Raw genomic sequence first — 21,603 nt, 5'->3', positions numbered from 1 at the left:
TCAGTGTAAAAAGAGTCAGAGCAGTTAGATCTTCCAGTCTCCTTAAAATGCGTTTGCTATTGAACAGAAATAGGAATTGATTTGATAATTTCAAGTCTAATAATGAACACTTCACTCCATTTATGTTTGTAAATGTAGAGATATCTGTGTTTTCTAATGGAATTTTCTCTTTATTTACTGGCAGAAATTCTCAACTTGTTCCCTGTGAAATGTGTAGATGTCAAAATTTTTTATCAGTCTACAGTTAAAATGAAGAGCTCATCTTCATTTTAGAGTAATAATATGGTGCAGAAAAAATGAGCATTGGCTGCTATATGAAGCCTTCGAAAGGTTTATGAAAAACAAGACACGCTCGAGACTTCATTTTTCTGGTGTATTTGTGGCAAGATCAGGTGTCATGGCATTTAAATGAAAAATTTGCTCTATGTAATTACTCATTGATCAAAGAAACAACTTAGGTTTGGGGGTGAATGTAGTGAATTCAGTTAAAATGTTCTGCTAAAATACTTCTGAAATTATTTTTTAAGGTCTTCGTTAAGGCATAGGACCATCATTCTTGAATACTATGACTTCTCAGTGTGTCGTTTGAGTAATTCAGTTCTACGAGTTTGAAAAAAGTCAGGAAATATGTCGTTTGAGTAATTCAGTTCTATGAGTTTGAAAAAAGTCAGGAAATATTCCTGAAGTGAATTTTCTCCCAAGCGTCTCTCTATGTCACCAGTGGGCTGCTTTAAACAGTAAGAGCAGGGGTGCCTGGGTGGCTCAGTCGGTAAGCGTCCGACGTCAGCTTAGGTCACGATCTCGCTGTTCGTGAGTTCGAGCCCGAGTCAGGCTCTGTGCTGACAGCTCAGAGCCTAGAGCCTGCTTCGGATTCTGTGTCTCCTTCTCTCTCTGCCCCTCCCCTGCTCATGTTCTGTCTCTCTCTCTCTGTCTCGAAAATAAACGAACATTAAAAAATAAAATAAACAGGGGCGCCTGGGTGGCGCAGTTGGTTAAGCGTCCGACTTCAGCCAGGTCATGATCTCGCGGTCCATGAGTTCGAGCCCCGCGTCGGGCTCTGGGCTGACGGCTCGGAGCCTGGAGCCTGTTTCCGATTCTGTGTCTCCCTCTCTCTCTGCCCCTCGCCCGTTCATGCTCTGTCTCTCTCTGTCCCAAAAATAAATAAAAACGTTGAAAAAAAAAAAATAAACAGTAAGAGCATAATGTGTTCCACAGCTTTGGGCCAGCCCTGCCTGGGCCATGCAGCCACGTCAGCGTCTACATGGGCATCATATGCATCCGTGTGATGCCCAGTAGCTGATTGGGGTGTGGGAGGAAACTGTTGGAATATCTAATTTTAGTTTTTACTTGCAAAAAAATGAAAGAAATCGAGCATATTAAATATTAAACACACAGGTTGAACTGATTGCTTCCCTTGCTAACACGGTGCTTCTTACGTTTAGCCCCAAATGTGTTGCGAAGGCAGGGTGGGCTCTTTCCCATTTACTCTTCCAGCAGAATCTGTAGGGCAGATGCGAATAGTCTGCTTGTTTCTGACCTGAAATCAATTCTGCTTCCTGCTCGACAGGAATTTGGGGCCATGGAGGTGGGCTGTCCAGTAAGTGAGCATTATTTACTTTTCAAACGACACCCCAGGACTTGATACATGAAATGCTAAGCATGACTTTGTGTGAGCAAAAGCCGACTTTTGGTATTTAAAATCTCTCCATAAAACTTGACTGTTTTTCCTATTTTTTAGATAAAAATGTTACCAATGTCAAGGAAATACATTTCCACGTTACAAGTGAATGAATTCTATTCTGTAGTTATCCAACTGGCCATTTTTTGGTGTTGTTTTTAACTTAGTCTTTGACCAGTTAAGTTTTCTCTGCCTTTTCTAGTCACTGTCCCTCTTTTCTCTCTTTTGACTCTGCTTTTCTCTCTTTTGATTCTTCGTATCGGGGGAGTCGAAGTGCCGTATTGGACCGAGTATTAGACACTCCGTCGATGTGTATTTTACGTGCAATGCACATGTGCTGTTTTGGCTTGGGCGGCCCTTTTGCCCCCTTTCTTCTGGGAACTGAGCTCCTCTTTAACATCTCGCCTCCCTTTTGTTACTGATAGGGCAGTTCATCACGCATCCCCCAAACTTCCATCAAAGACATGGTGACCTGAGCTAGGCTGCGGACTCAGACCGGGACATCATGGGACATAACAAGAGAGAGGAGCCCTCTATTTGCTGACATCTCAGACTGTGAGGACCAGGGAAACTTGGGGCCTTCAGCCCATGTGAGGAGGGCTTGCCAGCAACGAAGCCAATACGAGGATTGCCCAGATAAGGAGAGCGAGAGAGAGAGAGATGGGCCTCCATGTTTGAGCCTCTGATGGGTCTCCACCTAACGCCAGCCACGCTGCGGGATTCTCAGTCCCTCCCGTAGTTAGATTTCCTAGTTGTGCTTTGGCTAGTTTGTGACCTTGTGTGGCTACACTGTTTCTGAATAAGATGACACTGTGTAGAGAAAACCATATGCACTTTTCAATTCTACTACAAAAATGACAAATTCATAAGGTTCCACCCAGCGTAATAGGATCCAGCTGGTCAGGAGACTCTAAACTCCCATCTCCACCCATCACTTTGTGTTCTTGACCTCTCTGAGCCTCCGTGTCCTTTGTATTGAAAAGAGAGGGAGAAACCATCTGCCTGACCTTCACACAGAGAGCGGGAAGCCAATAAAGCCTATGAAAACCCTTTGTAAGCTGTCGGCCTCTATAAAAAGGTAACCTGCTGTTCCCGACGGGAAGGTCTGATTCCCTGGGCTGTGTTACAGTTTATTAGGATGATCTTTCCCGTGGTACTTAGGTAGACCTCCGGAATTGCTGGTACCTGTGAGGCTGTGACGATATCAAAGTTTCCCCGGGAATGTGACGAAGGCCTGACTCACGGCAGAGAATCTTCTTTTCCTTCAGTTGCGTCTCAGAGGGCTCACGAGTACCTGACTTTCGGTGCCGTTGGTAAGAGCTGATCAACATAACGCTTTCTTACTTTGGGATGCTTTCCAGTTCATGGGAAAACTAAGGGAGGACCCTGCTAATGAGGATGTTCTTAGAAGTCAGGGAGACGCCGTTGGGGCCAAGAAGGAGCTCGTGTTTACTGCGTGCTTGCTCTGTCTTGCTCTCAGCCAGGACAGTCAGTCTCACAGCAACCTCAGAAGATGGGTGTTCTCACTCTAACAGACGGATCAACAAACACTGAGTGACTCTAACAAGATCACAGCAAGTTACAGAGACAAGGTCCCAACCCCACACTGCCAGGCTCCGTCCCCATGTTGCTATTTGTAAAGAGAAGGCCACCTCGTTCGCCTAGTTTTTCTGGGGAAGATCCACAAAGTCAGCAGGTAGATTGCCGAGCGGGCTGCGTTTGGCTGTAGTATTTCCAGTCACGCGGGGGGAGTCCCTTTGCGTGTCAGAAGTCTCCCTAAATTCGTACGAGTAGTTAAAGGGGAGCAAAGCTTTTAAAAGTGTAACCGCTATCTTTTAAAGAGACCATTTTGAGGCCATGTATGTGTGTGTATGTACATACCTCCAAACTTACCCACTAAAGTGGAAACACAGCAAATCTAAGTTTCATAATTAGGAGTACATGATACATAACTCAATAATTAGGATATAAAGTACCCTGAAAAATAAAAAATGGTAGAAAACATGGAAAACATTGCTTTAAAGAGACATAATGAGCCCCATTTGGGAGGGAGAAAAACAGACAATAAATCAGTTGAATAAATACAGACCAAAATCTGGATAGAATTATCTCAAATGAGTTAATAGCCTAATTCAAAATAATATTTTAGGCTTCCAGCCACAGGCTTACAGATTCACTAAGTCTGTCCTCAGCATCAGTTTTCTGAATCTGTTCTGTATTTATTTTAGTGGAAATGAGTGAAGAATTAAGACATAACTAAATTACTTTTCCATGATGCATATGTTACATTGGTGCCATAAAAACATAGTTTCCTCAAAGTTTAATTTATCAAGTGGAGTGTAAGATTAAAATAAAGATACTCCCTTGACATATACAAATATACACATATGTACACAGATCTACATTTACTTCTCATGAAGCTCTCCCTGGTACTCTGGGCAGAGAACAAATTATGTCACCAAGAACAGGATTTGTTTTATAAAATGATTTCTAAGATAAGTAGTTGCTGGAGACTCTTCTACTGGCATTCTACATTTCACACTCAGACTTAGCAGACATGGAATCTGCTTTCTATTGTAGAAATCAATTTTAGCAACATTCATAAAAACAAAAGGATGCCAAGATAATGAACATTAAAGACTGTTACGTCTTTTGATAACATTCAGGAGTATATACACCGTAACATTTTAGATAATCGTAGGTAACCTTATGCTCAGCCCTGAAAAGAAGGAAATTCTTTATCCAAAGAAAAGCTATTTCTAGATATTTTTATAAGTTACCTATCATAACCACTGGCTTTTCTTAATATTAATTGGAAACCAGACTGGAGAAGATATTCACAGCATGTGAGGAAACAGGAACGTGCACTGATCCCTGGGCATTGCGAATTTACCATCACCTCTTGGATGGGAAACTGACAAACTGGAGGAAAGTTGAAGGCGTCAGGAACTTCACTTCTATGTGTCTTGTTCTAAAATGTGCAAGACGGCGTGTGAAATGATCATCATTGCAGCCCTGCACAGAGCAGTAAAGAGTAGAAACAACTTTCACATCCTTTCTTGGTGTGATGAATAAAGAAACGGAGGTCTAATCATAGGATGAGATAGTACACAATGTGTGTAGACCTAGATCCACGTATAACTATACGGATAAAGTGGGAAAATAGTATTGAGTCTAAAAGCAAGCTATAGGGGTGTTTGTGTGGCTCAGTTGTTTAGCGTCAGACTCGATTTCAGCTCAGGTCGTGATCTCGTGGTTTCACGGGTTCAAGCCCCGCGTCGGGCCCTGCACTGACAGTGTGGAGTTTGCTTGAGATTCTCTCTCTCCCCCTCTCTCTGCCCCTCCTCTGCTCATGCTGTCTCTGTCTCTCTCAAAAATAAATACATAGGGGCGCCTGGGTGGCTCAGTCGGTTGAGCGTCCGACTTCAGCTCAGGTCACGATCTCGCCGTCCGTGAGTTCGAGCCCCGCGTCGGGCTCTGGGCTGATGGCTCAGAGCCTGGAGCCTGCTTCTGATTCTGTGTCTCCCTCTCTCTCTGCCCCTTCCCCGTTCATGCTCTGTCTCTCTCTGTCTCAAAAATAAATAAACGTTAAACAAAATTTAAATAAATAAATAAATAAATAAATACATAGACTTAAAAAAAAATTAAAAGCAAGCTACAAAGCTACTGAACAGCACAAAAACCTTTATAAAAAATTTAAGACACGGAAGCAAAGGCAGATATATTTTGTATATTCATCCTTACACAGGTAAGTCACAAAAACAAGAATGGGAATAACACACACAACTATTAGATTAGAAGCCACCTTCGTGGAGAAGGATGAGTAAGAGAGAGGACGAAGGACATTGTTTAATTTAAAATATTTAACTTAATCTCTTCAAACTAGAAATATTTGAAGCAGATATGCAAAATAATAGTATTTGTTTAATGTCTATGGGAAGTCAGTAGGTGTGTGTTACATTTTGTGGCACCTGCCTGCAGGTTTGAAATATTAACAATTAAATGACTAAAAATGTTACTGATTGAATATGACTTCAACTTGAATGTACTAAAATATACTGCCTTGCCTCTTTTCTTCAGCTTCCCCACTATACTTGTTTTTCCCCAAAGTAAATCCTGAGCAAATCTCATTTTATATGATTTATATAAGTGAAGTCTTTGCTGCCATTGAGTGAGTGCATTGAGGTGGGTTCCATCTTCTGGGACTCCCTTAGAAAGCTCCAGATCTGTCCCTATATGTCAAGTACGAAGGGAGTTCCAAAGTGCTAAGTCAAGTGACGTGTCTGCAGATCCTAGGTGGGAGACATCTGTCTGAGGAAAGGTCCTTTAGCGGTGTGTCAGAAGGGGATGCGGGTGAGGACATGTGTGTAAGGTGAAGGGGCTTGACCTCAGGGTTCTGCACGACGTATGGGGTCAGGGGTCAAGCCGATGTAGGCACAGTGCACCCCAGTCCAGGTTGGAGACATTGGGGAGCCTCTTCATCAGCCTCTTATTCTGCAGAGTCTGGTACCCAGATCTGCAAACAGCCCTGCACTGGGATGAGGGAACATCACCTCCATCAAGGATGGCCTGGAGGAAGAGCGCACTCACAAAGCACGGAGAGAACTCTCTCAGGACTGAAAGATGAGAGGTGTTTATGAGGGTAAGAGAGCTGCAGTTGATAGAGGGTATATATTTTTTGAGCAAACTCTGTCCACTGCTCCCAACCCTGCCACCAACCTCGCAGTTTCCTTCTTGTCCGTCAGGAAGCACAGAAATGCGCTGGCATGCCATGGTTCTAGCAGTTTCATGGTGGAGGCTCAAAGAGGAATCCTGAGTTCTGATGGAGGTGGGCTGGGTCAGTTGACATTTCTTGGATTGATAGCCCAAAGCAATACCAGCCATTACCTCGGGAGAGGAAACACCTTTAAGTCCGTGTGCGCAATGTCACGAGTGTGTGAGATGTCCAGAAGTACCAGTTCTGCCTTTGTTGTGATTTCATAAGGCCGGAAGTGGGTACCCCACAACAAAAAGGGAGATGGACGTAGGTGTGGAAAATGGCCGAGAGGTCGCGTTTTCTCAAAACACATTTGGCGTGGAAAAGACACACCCCTGCATTTGCTTGCCTTACATGTTTATGAAACAGTAAGAAGGACTGAATTTGGGAAATGCTTCAGGATAGGTCACCCCTTCCTAGTATATGTTTTCTTCGGCTTTTTTCCACGGTACGGTTTTTCATTTTCTCTATGCCCAGGTGGCTGTTGAGTTTTTTGCAGACCTGCGTAAACTGTTCGTGATATCGCTCCTTTAAAGCTGAGGCCTTGGTGTCCTCTTTCAGCCACATATCAAAAGGTAAACAAGTAGAGAAACTTCTCCTTTGAAGATTCGACATGAGTCTGTTACTGGTTAAATTTCCCTTGCAGAAATCAAACAGGGTTTCCTGTTGCGTGTTTACCAAACTCTCTTTCCCCATAAAATACAGAATACAGTGCGGCAATTTTCCCATTTGTTAATTTTCCCCAGTGAACTCATGCCTTCCCTTTAAATATCTTCTTTCTTGTAGTCTACCTCGTTTAGCGGTAAATGCAGAGGATTACAAGCATTCTTGTTAGATATAAAACATTCCAGGAAATTTAATTTCTTTAGTCATGGATTTTCGTCGTAATGATACTTCGCATTTGTATAACATCTCTGCTCTGAGAAATTCAAACCCCTTATTCATTATCTGGAGACAAGCATTATTATTGTAATTTTGCATCCTGTGTAACTGAGTCACCGGAAATGAACCAGAAATAAATCATACCTGGAGTGTAACTTGCAAAAGAATGTGACAGCAAGGAGAGACGATTGGAAACCTTCACAGCAGACCACAATTCTGCTGGCTCACCCTTTAGGGAGGAGGGGACTTGATTTGGTCTGGGGTGAGAGTAGACCACAGGGGGATGGTGGGCGGGGTGGGGGGCAGAGACACTGAGGAATGCTTACGGTCAGTGCTGTCACAAATGCTGGATAATGCTACCTAAAAGCTTCCTCTCCCTGACCTTTCTACGATGCACCCCAGCCTGTCCGGGCAGCACGGGGCCACCCTTTCCTGGGCCTGGAAGCCTGGCTGGGCGCCGAGCCAGGGTACAGATCCTTCTCTGGGCCTGGCTCCTGGGCCATGAGAACCAGTGTGGTCCTGATCTAGCTGGATTGCTCATGGCCCTTTGTGCCTGACAGGTCTTCTGTCAACATGCCCAGAATCTCTAGGGGTTGGAGCCTTCACCCGCAGTGGTTTTCCTCCGATCAAACCAGTTTCCCAAAATAGATGTGATGTTTTTGACAAAAAGGAGCTAAGAAGAAGCCGTGAGGGGCAGGGTGGTCCCTTTCTTCCCCCTTGTGAAGTTGACGTGGGCCCTGAGTTTCTTAGTCTCCTGGAGGCTCCTTTCCCACTGAGGGCTTAGTGCAGGGCTCTTTGCTACATTTTACCCCACTTACCAGGCCCAGCAATACTTGGGGTCCCCTGGATAAATACGGAATGGGTAGGAGCTGCGAAGGAGGGAGGGTCAAATGAGTCTCCTCCTCCCAACCTGGAGAGCACATCTCGCATCCCCCACTGCGGTCGGTGGAGGCTCCATATTCTGGCAGTTTCCAGTTGCTTACATTTGTATTCCGCATTTCAATGTAGAAATCGAGGAACGGGTTCCGTTACAGCGAGGAATGCACACTAACCAACTCTTGAAATCGAAATAATCATCACAAGCAGAGAGAATGCTATCTGACCGGTAAATTATATAATTGAGGGAGTGCATGAACGAACTGGAAAGGCCAGACACTGGAGTAAGCTCCTTCATAAAAAAAAAAAAAAAAAAAAAAAAAAAAAAAGGAAATCCAAATGGGGGAGCCCGGGTGGCTCAGTCAGTTGAGCATCCCACTTCTGCCCAAGTCATGGTCTCGTGGTTCCTGAGTTCAAGCCCCCCGTCCAGCTCTGTGCTGACAGCTCGGAGCCTAGAGCCTGCTTTGGGTTCTGTCTCCCTCTCTCTCTGCCCCTCCCCCGCTCATGCTCTGTCTCCTTCTCTCTCAAAAATGAACATTAAAAATAATACTAAAAAAAAAAAGCATAAGGTAACCTCCTTGGCACACTCACAAAGGGACTATTGCCACGATGCCATAGTGGATTCATGTACCATGAATTTAGAGCAAGTTACTGGAATTTTGAGGGGCTTTCTAATTTGGCATCCTGGCGTTTTATACAATTAGCAGCAGCATTGGCTGGGGAGGCTTTGACAAAGAAGGCAAGCAAAACAGAACCAGGAAAAGAAGAACCCGCAAATGTGTTGCCTTTTTTTTTTTTTTTTTTAATTTTATTTTGGGTGTCTATCGAACATAGTACAAGAAACTCTCATGAGAACTTCAGGAAAGGAAACATACCATGTCTGTCACTAAAAGGGAAAAAATGTCATTGGGCCAGTGAGCATTGATTAGAACAATAAGAACTTCCTGATGCCAAGAGTCAGAACAAATGTGTGAAAGGGGACCAAGGGACATTACCATACTGCGCCTTTCACAGGAAAATGCTAAATAAACCAAGGGATTCATGTCAATATTTGTGTAAGGAACCACGGCTCTGTCCAAGTCTAAGGCACGCTACAAAAAAAAAAATTCTTGAGAAACTTTGTACAGTATTCCAAATAACAACAAAAATAATACACTTGGAGTTGGGGGTGGCCATTCTCATGGTAATGAAATGTGTTTCAACACTGATCCCTTATTGTGGGCTTTGGGGCGACAAGTCTCTGGGGCTCTAGTCAAAGGGAGGCAGGGCCCTGGCCCCACATTGTGTCCCCCTGTGCCTTTGTGTGTGTCAGCTGGGAGATTCTCAGGTCCTCAATGGACGGGCAGGGCACACTAAGTTAGGAACGATTGCAACTTCATTTACCCACAACACAGTTTATAAACAGCAAGTTCTTACTTGCTGCACATTTTATTTGTTAGGGTCACTGCTAGCAAAAGTCGAGCACACGGACCCACAGATAGGGCAGCTAGGCCTACAGTTGACCCAGTGGGAAGAAAATTGCAAACATCATTGAAATGAAATCGGACAGTGCCCGCTATCAAGGAACACAGACCCCCACGTGTGTGCCCTGAACCCCCTTTTGGGGAAGTTGCTTGTATCTTTTCAGTCTTGCTGAGAGGCCCCTCCTCGCCACTACTATCCTCCTTTCAAAATCGGCATTTGGGTTTGGAAGGAAAATTCAGTTATCCACATCTTTGGTGTCAGGTTTTGAGAGGGGAATCCCAGGTTTTGGGAATCCAAAAAGGAAAGGAGAGAAATCCAAAGGAAAGAAACAACAACAACAAAAAAGCTTTCTCCTTTCTCTTTAGCAATAACAGAGAGAGAGAGAGAGAGAGAGGAGGGAATAAGATTCTTCTATTTTAACACTTTAGTGTATAATGGCATATGAATAATATCATTTTTCTGCCATTTATTCAGATGTGAAGGAACTCAGTGAATAATAATAGCTCCTGTCAAAGGTATTTATATTTAAAAGGTCTTTATGTAAAAAAAAAAATTTTTTTTTTTTTTGTCGGGGCTGATTTGTCTCCAAGAGAATCCCACCATCTCCTAGCAACCAACCTGACCATCTTTTTGAATAGATGCTGCATTTACAGTGGGTGCATAACCTTTATGGGGAGGCATTTGCAAATTTAGCAGTCGGGACTCATATGCATTCAAAGCAAGTTGTTAAACTGATCCCAGAGCCAGACTGGTGATAGAAGTCTCAGGGGGTGCCTCTCTTTCTCTCTCTCTCTCTCTCTCTCTCTCTCTCTCTCTCTCTCAGCAAAACCACACACACATGATATATACAACGTCCCCTTCCTCCACTGCCTGGGGCTCCCGTGTACTGAAAATGGAAAACAGCCCCTTCAATAGCCTGTCCACAGAACTTTTATATATTTAAGAAGAAGAAAAACAAGGAAATACAAAGGTTTTGCTTTGCAAATTACCCCACTAATGGAAAGATTATCACTCAAGAAAGAAGACGTCCAGCAGGAGCTCATTTATTAAAAAAATTTGTTTTTGAGAAAGAGTGATGGAAACCTTTGGAATTCAATCATCTCTTTTGCTACTGGGTTTTGATTCTTTATAATATATTAATGTCATTTTCATTCCTTCTGAATCTTACAGTGGGGACTTACTGACTATTCGAAAAACATTGGCTAAGGCTCCTAATCTCTCTCTGAGATAAATATTGTAATAACCAAATTATACATGACTCATCTGAGACACAAAAATTCATAGAATGAGAGGAGATAGGAACAGAAAAGGTTTCCTGTGACTTCCAGGTCTAAGAGGTGTGGAACAGCAGAAAAGATATTATCACTTCAATGAAAGGCAATATTTGTTTCATGTAAATATTGCACCCTCTGAGGATGATGGCTTTAAAAGACCATTTCCCTAACTGAAAATTCTTTTAAAATGCATTGGCCAGAACCAAAAAGCACAAAGCTCTTTATCGCTGGTGGAGGCTTTGGAAAGGAGCAAGCCCACACTCCCGTGTCCTCGCTCCGCCCAGGGCCAAAGACTTCAGACGAGGTTGTGACGTTCCCCATCCCATCATCACGACCTCCTCTTTCCTCTTCGCGCACTTTCTCCTCCTGTCTTTTCAGGTTTCTGGCTCTCTTCAGCAGCCAGGCTGGAAACACTCAGATGACTGGACAGGATTCTTGTTTTATACTGAATCGTTTTATCGTGGTTTCTGTTTATTCGCCTTCCACGTAGCTGTGCGTTTTAAGTCTTCTCTTTCTTTGCTCTGAAAGAACCTTGTTCCCTTTATTAAAAGATTTTCAGGAATCTATCACAACAGCCCTTGCAATTTCTGGCACGCATCGCAGCTCCAAAGGGGCTTTGTCTTCGTCTCATTGATCTTCACATGACATTGGAGAGGTATAGGTTATATTTTATTGCCGCCACCATTTTTATACCTAAGGAAACTGTGCTTTGGAGGGTTGACCTTACTCAAGCTCGTGAAACTAGTAGCAGATGGTGTACCAGATTATAGGACGACCCTGTAGAAGTTGTTTGCTCTTGCCCCTAGATCAAAATACTTTGCAAAGAGAGGTTGGAAAGAAAGGTACTTCTGGAGGCAGACATTAGGTGAAAAGTTGGACAGGATGTGAAGAGATAGGAACCTTCTCGCGCACTGTTGGTGGGAATGCAACCCGGTGCAGCCGCTGTGGAGAACAGGATGGAGTTTCCTCAAAAAGTTAAAAATACAGCTACCCTGTGGTCCAGTAACGGCACTACTCAGCATTTACCCCCAAAATGCAAAGACACTAATTTGAAGAGAGACGGGCCCCCCTGTGTTTATCGCAGTATTACTTACAGGACCCAAATTATGGAAGTGGCCAATTTATATAGAATGGAATATTACTCAGCCACAAAAAGGAATGAAACCTTGCCATTTGCAACAACATGGATGGAGCTAGACAGCATAATGCTAAGTGAAGTAAGCCAGCCAGAGAAAGACAAATACCATATGATCTCACGTATACGTGGAATTTAAGAAACCAAGCAAACGAGCAAAGGGGAGTGGGGAGGGCGGTGGTGGGGAAGGAGAGAGAGACAAACCAGAAAACAGACTTTTAACTATAGAGAACACACTGATGGGTCATCAGAGGGGAGGGTGGTGGGGGGATGGGGGAAGTAGGTGATGGGGATTAAGGAGGACACTTGCTGTGATGAGCACAGAGAAATGTATAGAACTGGTGAATCACTATATTGTACAAGTGAAACCATTATAATACTGCATGTGAACTGTTCTGGAGTTCAGAAAAAAGACAAAAGTACATGGTATATCGTTGGCCTGGGTTTGTCAAGGAACCCTGATCTAGTCCTTTGGAAGTCACCGAGAAGGCAGGAAGGAAGGACAAATCAAATGTGCCCCTTCTAGATGCTGCTTATGTGGGGACACTGACTGAGGACCCCCTCGGGGTGGAGGAGGCTGGGAGGTCCTGGGATCTGTCCCCCTGTACCTAGACCAGCCTTCTCAGCATGACCTGTAGGCTCAGAAGTGCACCATTAACCTCACTCCGGACCAGCTACGCCAGAAGCTCTGGGGACTGTTGCCCAGACATCTGTTTTCACAAGCCCTCTGGCCCACTCTTGTGCTCAAGTTTGAGCACTCCCTGCTCTCAACTCCTGCCCCCTATTACATCTGACTAGGAGGGCACCCTCATTCGCACCGTCTGAAATCTTAACCCTAAAAAAGACTCTCCCTGTGCTTAGCTCTGAGACCGCCCCGCCCCATGAGTATGTAGCTGCTCTTCCGGGAGAATATGGTTTTGCTCATACTTCAGACTGATGATCTCCTCTTCACTAACTTCCTAAAATTTGTTTACTAAAATTTGCATTTGTTTTACTCCCAAAGTCTTTTTCTCGCCAATGTGAAATTTCTAACCATGTGTCGAAATGTAACCAGTTTCCAGGTTGCTGCAAGGTGCTTCGTTTACCTTGTCAGAATAGAGGGGGAAAGAGAAAGGAGAACGGTTCTGGAATAAAAAAGAATTACATAGGGGCGCCTGGGTGGCTCAGTCGGTTAAGCATCCGACTTCAGCTCAGGTCACGATCTCACAGTCCGTGAGTTCGAGCCCCGCGTTGGGCTCTGGGCCGATGGCTCAGAGCCTGGAGCCTGCTTCCGATTCTGTGTCTCCCTCTCTCTCTGCCCCTCCCCCGTTCATGCTCTGTCTCTCTCTGTCTCAAAAATAAATAAACGTTAAAAAAAAATTAAAAAAAAAAAGAATTACATAAAACGAATCAGAAAAGAATAAAAAAGAATTACATAAAATAAATTAGAAAGGATAATGTTTTGAAATGTGTGTGAGATGGCGATATTGACTCGTTCTGAGAGTGTCTCCACAGAGCTGACACAGGACACAAATAGATGGCCTGTATGAGGCTATCATAACCGCAGAGCTGACTCCAGTTGCCTTCCGGTAAATATGAGACCGTGGATCAATTCAGTTAAGAATCTAGTTGATGCAGAGAGAAAAATAGGATGGGCTGTTTGTGGTTGTTAGGTTAACCTTCCCACTCACTCGCCTAACTGCACGAGACAGTCTCTCTTAATGAACTGTTTTGCAATCCTAGAAAAGATTGAAAAATTATGTCATTGTAAATGACATTATCCGCTGTCCCAGTCATGACAGTGTTTAGAAGGCGTTGTTCCGTACATCCATGCGCACACGCTCAGATGAACTGCCCTTTTGAGTAACTATGTCACACATCTATCTATCACATCAGTTTCCTCCCACTCGAAAGCTTTTCCATGATACATTCGCACGGGGCCAAACCAGACGGGAGAGGTGGGCTAAGGGAGAGCAACTTCACGGATTGTGCGCTCAGCGAAGATTCCCGGAGGAAAGGGTCACTCCAATAACGTTTCTGATATCCGTCCAGACGTCCTCAACTCAGATAAAAAAAAACTGTGGGTGGAGGAGCAAATCTGAATACGGTTTTCCGTGTTAATCAAAAGGCATATAATTGAAGATTGAACTTGGGCTATAGCTTAATGTACTATTTCTGTGTTGTGCTATTTTAATGGCTCCATCTGGAGACAATAAAGTGACAAGACAAATAGTCTCTTGGTGAGTTTCAGGGCCTCTCTCTGATCCCCATTCATTCTCTCTCTCGTCAGGTTACCAATCCCATCCCCCGATTTTCCCCCAATTTATAGAACTTGAACAAATACATTTTTCATTTATACCTAACTGGCAGCCTGACTGAAAATAGCACAGCCACCATTAAGAACTTTTTCTTCAGTAGCTTTTCTTTTGCAGAGAAGAGGGAATAGTAACTCAACTGGGTTAGGAACACCCAGAACTTAGTTACCTTTTTTTTTTTTTTTAACGTTTATTTATTTATTTTGAGAGAGACAGCACAAGTGGGGAAGAGGCAGAGAGAGAGAGAGGGTGAGAGAGAATCCCAAGCAGGCTCTGTACTCTTGGTGCAGAGCCCAACGGGGGGCTTGAACCCACGAACCGTGAGATCGTGACCTGAGCCGAAACCAAGAGTCACATGCTCAACCGCCTGAGCCACCCAGGCGCCCCAGAACTTTGTTACCTTTATTTATTTATTTATTTATTTTCAACGTTTATTTATTTTTGGGACAGAGAGAGACAGAGCATGAACGGGGGAGGGGCAGAGAGAGAGGGAGACACAGAATCGGAAGCAGGCTCCAGGCTCTGAGCCATCAGCCCAGAGCCTGACGCGGGGCTCGAACTCCCGGACCGCGAGATCGTGACCTGGCTGAAGTCGGACGCTTAACCGACTGCGCCACCCAGGCGCCCCGAACTTTGTTACCTTTAAATGATACTTTTAATTTACTCCTTCTCAGGGTCATGTCAACTTTATTTTTAGTTTGCAGACAAGTATCTTTCTTTAGCTTCCTCTTGACCTCACTGCTGTCTTTTGGTTTCTTAAAATGCAGGCAGTTTTCTGGGTATTTCATGAAGGAAAGTTATATCCTGATTTTCAAATGTTCTGATACTTTAAAAAAAGAAGAAAGAATTCAAAGTACTTAAGTGGAATGCATTCATTGTGGTATTTGATCTGATTACTTATCATCATCAAGACTATTTATAGTTTTTACTTTTCTTCATTAATGTGCTTCCCGGCAATGCAAAATTGCTAAATTCATGGTTTCGGTTCCTCAGAAGATGATTCTGGATAGGAAGAAAACTATTCTGGAATGAATTAGAATGAAAATGAGATGCTTCAACAATCCAAAGGCCGCATCAAGGGTCTCTGCCATCCTGTCATTGTGAAGTTGTTAAGTCGAACAGTCTGGAAAAGAACAAAAAAAAAAAAAAAGTGTTCTGACAGCTGGACAGAACCCTCCTTCACCATCCAACACCACCTGTGGTTTTCTAGTCCACCTCGTAGAATTCTCGGGAAGGAATCTCTGCAGCTTCTTTGTTCTCCTAATTGTCTTCCTTAGTAGATTCCTAGAAGCGGGATACAGATGTCACGGTCCCCATCAGGATTTATCATTTTTCTAACGTAACGGAAGCTGATTCCTGTGTTATTTCTTTGTGGGTGCAGAGTAAACAAGGGCCAGAATTGGTGCTACTGTAAGGATTACTTACAGGCACCTTGCCCCACACTGTCTTCCTGAGCTCAGTCAATAACTCAGTAGGATCATTTGAGAAACATTCTGGATGCTTTCTTCTCCCTCCCTATGCACTCCTAAACCACCCCGGAGTCCTCTGTACTTTTCTGGGCAGCTTTCCAATCTTTCCCCCTCATTCCCCTCCCCATTCTCGCTGCCCTTAGCAAAAGCCATTTCAGTCCTACCTCCTTCTTGATCTCAATGGACCGGCCTGTCTTCTCGTCCTAAAACTCATCATCGGCTTCCCTTTGGATGAACTCCAGGTCCCGGAACAGGTGTAAATGGCCCTCTACGTGTTGTTCTGACCTCATCTCTACCTACAAAACAGGACTTTGCGCCTCCCGTGGGGTCCTAGCCTCTCCTTCCACCGTAACAACAGGTCCTTGTTTTGTCCCTGCTCACTTACCTGCAGCCTGTCCAGATGCGGTCAGACACACCATGTCTTATTTGATAGTGTGTTCTCAGTACTTGTCACCCCATCCATAGTAAATACCCCCAACCCATCTAATGATTGGTAGAAAGGAACGGTCATTTTAGGCTGGGAGTGACGATGGATGGCTTCAAGAATGGTCTAGGACCTCATGCATGATACGTTTCAGCGTCGTCGACTAGGCTTAAATGATACTTGTTTGGATTAGTCTGATGCTTTTCCTTCGTTCCCTGATGTAACTGGTATTCTACTCTTCTCTCGTCGCTACTCATCCCGTGGGACAGCAGGCAGCGAAGATGCTGGCTGGGCATTATTCCTGCCTCCCGAAGACAAGTCACACAAGAACGTCTTCCACACCGGAGTGAAGCATTGCTAAAGCATGAGGAAAACGGAGCTCTGCGTCTCCCGCGACTAAAGCTAGGACCTCCTTTGTCTTTTGTAAGTTTATTTATTTATTTGGAGGGTAGGGAGGGGCAGAGAGAGAGGAAGAGAGGGAATCCCAAACACGCTCCACACTATCAGCGCAGGGCCCGATGTGGGGGTCAAACCCAGGAACTGCGAGATCATGACCTGAACTGAAATCAAGAGTTGGACGGACGCCCAACTGACTTAGCCACCCAGGAGCCCTGCTAGAATCTTCTTTGAATTCATAATTTATGTGACTCAATAATGTTCCTTAAGTTGTACAGTACCTATCCCAGACCTGGAGGTGGTGGGATGCTGGGGGTCGGTGAGGGTTTTCCGGTGGAAGTAATGGCGAGGCTGAACTGTGGAGGAGGAGGAGCAGGGTTCGATCTACGTAGTGATCGGGCGTGGGTCAGACAGCTGGCGTCCTAGGCAGGTGGAATGTTATGTGGGATGGACGGTATAAGGGAAGATGTGCTCTAGAAACCAGAGGAAGTTCGTGTACAGAGTTAACAGTGACAGACGAGGACAGAGAAAACAGATGTTAGGTTACACAGGGCCATACAAGCCACTTTAAAGAGTTTTACATGGTGTATTTGAATGACAAGGAGCGGCTGAGGGATTTTAAGCAGCAGAGGGCAAAGCCACACTTGTGTCGTAGAAAGATAATTCTGGAAAGCAGAATAGAAATGGGCAAGAAGGGAGGTTGGAAGAGCAATTAGGACACTTGTAGAATTCTGGAGAGAAGGTAGTGAGCATAAGCCCACGACTGGGTGGAGGCGAGAGTCACTTAGCAAACAGAATAGATGCGACTTGTTGATTGGTTTGTAGGCAGACGGGAAGGAATAGCAAAGAATCAAGGTACTGCCCTGGTTCCCAGCAAGGGCAGCTGAGTCGATACTTACATCCCTCACTGAGCTGTAACAAGTTCCAGACCTTGTTGATGGTAAGTGCAGGTAGGCTCTCCCAGGAGAGATGTCCACTGGGCAGTTGGCTCTATAGGTTTGAAGTTTGGGAGATTCACATGAGATAGTCATTGGCAGAGGGAGAGAGTTATGAAAATTCTTGGAATGAATGGGACCAGCCAGTGTGAGTCTTAGGGTGAGAAGGGAAAACACGTTAGGACATTTACTGGGGAGATTTTAATATTCAAAGAGCCAGCTGAAGCACACTCAGAAGAAACAGAGAGGCAGGAAGAAAGCAGTTGATGGCGGGGCAAGAAAACCTTGAGAAGAGAGAGTGGCCAGCCACATCAGAGCACAGCAATGGTGGCAAAGGGCAAACCAGATTTTTGTGACCATCATCTCAGCAAAGAGATCAGGTCAAAGGCAGATTTTAGGAGACTGAGGACTACGTGGAAGGCGAGGAAGATGACTAGACAAATATAGACCATGTTTCCAGAAAGTTTGTGTATGAGAAAAAGGAATTCGCTAGGGAAGGCGACGGTTTTGAGGCTAGGTCTTCTTAATTTTCTCCCTTTCTTTGCGTTTCTTAAAACGAGCTGGCATGGACCCAGAAGAACAGTGGGGTTTGAAGGAACAGAATAACATGCTGATGACACTGGGGGGAGGGCAGGGCCGTGTGGGGAGGGGTCACCATGGCGATGAGATTCAGCCTTGGTGTGGCACCAAGAGGGGTCGTCCAGACAAAGCGGTGCCTTCTCATGATTAGCTTTTCGCAGAGATGACCAAAGGTGCCTAGCAGGCTTCTGGCGAAGGGAATGGCCGTTAGTAAGTGGCTGAATGAGGCGAGGTCTTGGAGCCACAGAGAGGACCAAAGTCTAGAGGGTTGGAGGCCAAGGGACTCTTAGAAGTGGGAGCCATCTTGTCCAGCCATGTTCTCTGTGAAGGAGGAGGGGGGGGGTCATCTACTGAGAGAATGGGTCCCCTGGTGACCGGGGAAGGGAGGCACCATGTTCTCGCGGTGCTGGTGTTCACAGCCGACACAAGACCACACTACCACGCAGACAGACCCTCACACGCTTTTCTCATGAAAATGGCGTGTGGGCAGGAAGGGACGTCGTCTCTGGAATGAAGCGTGTGTGAAATGTTTGCTGAGCCTCTTCAGGGGGGTCGGTCAGACCGCCACACACTCAGGACTGTTTCTCTTTGCCTCTTATCTCTGCGTCACAAGCCTGAAGGCTCCGAGGGCAGCGGCCCCTGGTTCTGAGGGCGCACTCGCTTCCTGTTTACCACCACGGGACACGACTATTTTCCGAGCCATTCTAATGAGATACAATGCGTCTTGGGAAAACACGAGGAAACTGGGGATTTAAAAACAAGAAGGTCGGGTGACACGAGAACTCTCTCGGTGATGGATTCTGAGAAAGTGACAACGCTAGCAGTGAGTTCACCAAAGGGCCCAGGAGCTGGCAGGGAAGTCCTCAGAAGGACCCCTTGGCATGGGGCGGCCCGTGTGTAGGGCATCCAGAGCTTTGCAGCCTCACATCCTCACCCATCTCCTTGCTTCAAGTTACGACTGGTCTATTTTTTTTTCACGATGATGGCAAATGTGTGGGCAGACAATCTCCAATCAAGCTTCCGACCCCTCATTAATTTGTAATAGAGTCGATCGTGGTCACTAAATATAAAACAATTTACCTGCACTTAGAAAGGAATCGGCTCAGTACGCTGGGTGACCACAGGGCATTTGTCTATTCCACTTCCCCCAGGCTGTCTCTTCTTCCAAAGCCTTCCCACTGGCACGCATACAGAGAGGACCACAAGCAAAGCTCCCAGCGCCCCCAAGCAGCCCCAAGCTGTCCACGGAGGTTGGTCTAGTATTAGCTGTTTGCTTTCATCCATGGCCCATTTTACTCCTCCCCGCCCTCTGCACGAGACACCGAAGGAACAACCTTATTCACGGCCCTCAAGCTACTGCTGTCTCAGGAACAATATATTCTTAAGCACTACATGCATCCGAGATTTGTCTCGATGTGGTCCGTTTATTTTAATTTGGGACTGTCAGTGGGAAAAAAAAAAGTAATTAAGCTCGTGACTGGCACAGCAAACGATTTCAGTCCTGACGTTACGGCCTTATCCCGACTCGTTTCACTATATTTCTTCCACCTGTCAGATCAAAGTCTCAACTCCTAAAACTCAGCCATGCTTTCCTTAATTACTTCACACGATGAATTTGCAAAGGATAGTTCTATGTGATTTATGTCATTTTTAGCTTTGGTCAGTTTTTGCGGGGGGCGCTCTCTTCACTGAGAAAGCGTGTTTTAAAAGTTGCATTACAGTGTTTTGTGCTTAGAAAAGCGTTACACATAAAGGTTTTCAATAATATGTTGCCTCTTAACTAGAATGTGGCAGAAACCTGTTATTCTGTTTGGAGATCACATTTGAAGATCATAGATTTCCTTGTTGCTCTCCGCAGATTCTCTGAGCCGTGCCCTACTTTTCCTCCTATGCCTCAGTTTCTCTCCTGTGCCTGAATAATTCACACATGGTGTCTACAGCATCACTTCCAGGCTTCTCTTCCCTCCTTCTTGCCTCCTGTTTCCTGTCGAGATAAGTGAGTGTAAATTTATTTGACATTATTAAATTTGTTTTCTCCAAAATTAAAGTTGGGGGTTGACTTAGACAATTTGCAGTCATTGTTTAAAGGCATTTTTGTTTTTTTCTTCTACCTTCCTCATCCTTTCCTGTTTACTTTTCTTCCTTTAAAAAATTTTTTTTATTATATTTGTTTATTTTTGAGAGACAGAGTGAGACAGAGCACGAGTGGGGGAGGGGCAGAGAGAGGGGGAGACATAGAATCCGAAGCAGCTCCAGGCTCCGAGCCGTCAGCACGGAGCCCGACACGGGCCTCGAACCCATGAACCGTGAGATCATGACCCGGGCCGAAGTCGGACACTTAACCAACTGAGCCACCCAGACGTCCCCATCTTTTTTCTTTTCTTTTTTTATTTTTTTATACAATGACTGGATGGAATGTCTCAGAAAAAGCTCACCAGAATTTGCTGTGTATGCTTTTGAATACAAGGTACAAAACGGCCCCTCCCTACTTCCACAGCCCAGATCCTTCACTGAAACTGGAAAAACCATCTGTCTGTCACCTCAATCCTTGCTCTGGGAATGTGGTTTCAGGTTGGGGCTGACAGCCTCTTGGCCCCTGTGCTCTGAAAATATTTACTTAGTAGGGTCTCTGCTTCTGTCCAAAGGAGTCTGGGGTCTTGATTTTCAAAGAGCTGAGGGGGTTTCATGGAGGAGGCAGCCGCCTCAGAGACTGGTGATTTGGCAAAGTAGGAATGGAAAAAAACCCTGAAAGTAAAGATCTTTCAAGAGATTGTCAACTGCTAGCCAAGCAGATTCAGAACACATTTACAACAACTCACTAAGGTACAAATTTATAAATGGAATAAACCAAGGAACTTGGGTCTCAAAATAAATATGTCAGCACACGTAGTCTTGCATTCATTAAAAAAAATCCCACAACTGTGATATAAAGATCATAAATATTAATATTCTCCCTTTTTATTCAAAATTATAGTCATGACAGAATTGTCCATATGGCCAAAAGAGAATAATATTGCCAAAAATCTTTAATAAAATCTTCTTTATTATGAAAGGGATACAAACCATATTATAGCTTATACAGAAAATAGATGGAAATAATCAACTATAATTGCACCTGCCTTATAAAACTACTCTGTTTTTCTGAGTGCCTTTCTTTCCAGGTAATTTTACTGAGGTACAATTTAAGTAGGAATGGAATAAAACATTTACATTGTAATCAGAGTTTAAATATGCTTTTGTGCATTATTTAGTTCCTTCTATAACATGCTTTGTATTCTAGTCTGCATATTATTTCTTTAAGTAAATACACTCTAATTTACCTATTTCACTATTTGGGGATATTTTTTCCTGGTTGTTTTTTTTTTTTTAATTTTTTTGTTTTCTTGCATTTTGTTTTTAGTATTATACATAATACTAGAATGAACAGCCTGGGGCATGCAA

The sequence above is a fragment of the Herpailurus yagouaroundi genome, unplaced genomic scaffold, assembly GCF_014898765.1.
Source record: "Herpailurus yagouaroundi ecotype Mexico unplaced genomic scaffold, PumYag 164, whole genome shotgun sequence".
NCBI classification, from domain to species: domain Eukaryota; kingdom Metazoa; phylum Chordata; class Mammalia; order Carnivora; family Felidae; genus Herpailurus; species Herpailurus yagouaroundi.
Note: the sequence above shows the minus strand (reverse complement) of the source record.